Raw genomic sequence first — 3,210 nt, 5'->3', positions numbered from 1 at the left:
GTTCTTAGATACTTCTCACTTATTTCCCGCATAAACCACATGTTTTGTACATCCGGCATGGCGAGCTTGACAATGTGGCACATGGAGTCACATTGACTCTACCTTCCCAGGCTTTGCTTGAGAGCCAAGGAATCTTCGGCTTGGTCTTGCAATGGATGGGGTGAACCCATTCGGTTTGCACTCAACTTCTTACAGTGTGTGGCCTATAGTCCTTGTCAAGTACAATATCCCTCCATGGCTTTCTACGAAGAAGGAACATCTCATCCTTATCTCACTCATTCTCGGCCGCTACAAAGTCAAAAATATGGACGTGCATCTTTGTCCATTAGTTGATGAGCTTAAGATTCTGTGGGAGGAGGGGGTCACCGTGCAAGATATGAGCAAGTGCGATGGTCAACAGTCCGCCAATATTCGAGCCATTCTCATGTGGAAGATGCATGACTTTCCAGGATTCGGAGAGTGCTCAGGTAAGTAGGCTTCTATTCTTGTTGGTAATATCTATCATAGCTCGTTCAAGTTTGTATTCTCGGGATAGAGGTGTTGGGACAGGTCTGGTTACCTCAGGTTATTATGCATGTCCATTGTGTGGGCCACAATTAGACTCTCAAAGGTCATGAACCATGAAGAAGATGGTATATCAAGGACACACCACTTTTTTTCCAGAGGGTCATGAACTCAAGGAAGATTTTCTTGGACGACCTCCAACACTATGAATTTGCAAAGCTGGTATGAGCTGAAAATGGTCCACATGGAGTCACATCCAAATGGAATGCGACGGTTCTTAGTTTTCTACGAGTTGCCCTATTGGAACCACTTAGAGATCATTCACTTGTTGGATCCCATGCATATTTTCAAGAACGTGGGTAGCTTGCTATGGGACCACATCATAGAAAAGAGAGACACTATAGGGGCACGAATGGATTTGAAGGAGGTAGACAAGATGGAGGTCCTTTCATCGCAGTCAAGTGTTGATGGTCGCTTGCAGCTACCTCGCGATCCTTGTGTTTTCTCCACTAAAGAAGAGTGCATTGTGAAGCAAATAGTCAAGTCTATCCACACTCCGACGAGTATGATGCGTTCTCTCAGGTCTACATTTTCTAAAGATGACCAAATATTAAGGCAAAAATCTCATGATTGGTATAAGATATGTCAGGTTTGTACTATGAATGGATTGTAAGTGGCATGTGTATTTTGCTATTTGGAATGTAGTCGTTGTTCATAATGCTTTGTCATTTGTGGCAGTTTGTACTACCGATTGCGATTGCAGGATGCCTTACTCCAAAAATACACAGGGCCATTTACAGGTTGTCGACTTTAGTGCAATGGATCTCACAGAAGGAGATTAAGACATCCTCTATTGAATCCGCGAGGCGGGGAGCAGTAGAGTCGGTCTATCTCTTTGAGAAATACCTTCCTACCAGCATGCTCACGATACAAATCCACCTTCTTGTGCATCTTGTAGATGAAGTGGAGATTGCTGGACCTGTCCATATGTGATGGATATTCTTCTTGGAGCACTTCATGAAAACCCTGAAAGGCTTTCACTACAAGGATTTAAACCTATAGTGACTGCGGGTAGCGACGCACATAGCGGCGTCACTATTTGCAAATAGCGACGCCCCACAGGGAAAAAAAACAGGCCGAAACTGAGCGCGGATTCATTTTGCGCATTTTCATCTATCGTTTTGAGAGGGAGAGCGAGAGAGAGAGTGACCGTCGTGAGAGAGGGAGAGGAAGAAGGCTTGCCACTGCCGCCACCGCCGCCATCGTTCGCGAAGGAGAGGAGGAACCTTCATCGCGAAGAGGAGCCGCCAAACCCTCGCCATATCTCATCAGTGAGTCCATTCTCTCCTTCTTTTGCTTGTTTAGGGTTTAATTCTCTTTCTCTTTTTCTTTTTTAGGAGAGGAAATGAGAGAGAAAGAAAGGGAGAGGCAGAGGGAGAGAGAGAGAAAGAGAAAGAGAGAGGGAGAGAAAGAGAAAGAGAAAGAGAAAGAGAAAGAGAGGGAGAGGGAGGGGGAGGAATTGAGAGAGGAAGAGAAAGAGAAAGAGAAAGAGAGGGAGAGGGAGAGGGAGAGGGAGAGGGAGAGGGAGGGAGAGTGCATTCTCTCTCTCCCTCTCCCTCTCCCTTTTGCTTTTATAATTTGTGTATATATATTGAGAGAGGGAGAGGAAATGAGAGAGAAAGAGAGGGAGAGGGAGAGGGAGGGGGAGGGAGGGAGATGGAGAGGGAGGGAGAGGGAGGAAATGGAAGAGGGAGGGGGATGAAATGAGAGAACAAGAGAGAGGGAGAGAAAGAGAAAGAGAAAGAGAAAGAGAGGGAGAGGGAGGGGAGGGGGGAGGAAATGAGAGAGGGAGAGAAAGAGAAAGAGAGGGAGAGGGAGAGGGAGAGGGATGGGGAGGAAATGAGAGAGGGAGAGGCCTCTCCCTTTTTCTTTTATAATTTGTGTATATATATTGAGAGAGGGAGAGGAAATGGGAGAGAAAGAGAGGGAGGAAATGGGGGAGGGAGGGAGAGGGGGAGGAAGGGAGATTGAGAGGGAGGAAATGGAAGAGGGAGGGGGATGAAATGAGAGAATGAGAGAGAGGGAGAGTGTATTCGCTCTCTTATTTATTTAATTTTTGTATAATTTGTATATAATGTGAGAGGGAGAAGAAATGAGGGAGAGGGAGAGAGAGAAAGAGAGTGAAATTAAAGAGAGGGAGAGGGAGGAAATTAAAGAGAGGGAGAAAGGGATTGAAATTAAAGAGAGATGAGGTTTGAGTTGGAGTAATCGAATTCTTCATGTAGGTTTTAGCTCTCTGACAATAAGTGTGAAAGTAAGATAACCAATTGGTTGAGGAACTAACACAGCGGCTGCAACTTGACAGTTTGTATGGTGCTTTGCTGGTAGGTGAGGATTTGCAAAAATCCGAGGTTGATACTGTAGCGTTAGATGCGACCTTATTGTGGCTTCAAAACTAGTGAATGATCTGCATTTCAATAATTATCATTGGACCTAATGCCAGTCCGGTTGTCCAGATTTCTTTAGTATGTTTAGGGTAAAGGAGCCAGTAAAGTGATACTTAACATTAATAAGGCAATAGCTCACTTGTGAAATGGTCTTGATCTAAGTTGCTTATATTGTTAGCCCATGCAAGTACCCAAAAAGTGTCACTTGATTGATAGCTATCTTTTTACAGACTCCTCTACCCTGTAGTGTTCTGACTTT

This window comes from Lygodium microphyllum, chromosome 15 (assembly GCF_053477565.2).
Source record: "Lygodium microphyllum isolate KBCC chromosome 15, Lygodium_microphyllum_v1.1.10, whole genome shotgun sequence".
Taxonomy (NCBI): Eukaryota; Viridiplantae; Streptophyta; class Polypodiopsida; order Schizaeales; family Lygodiaceae; genus Lygodium; species Lygodium microphyllum.
This window is presented reverse-complemented; position numbering follows the sequence as displayed.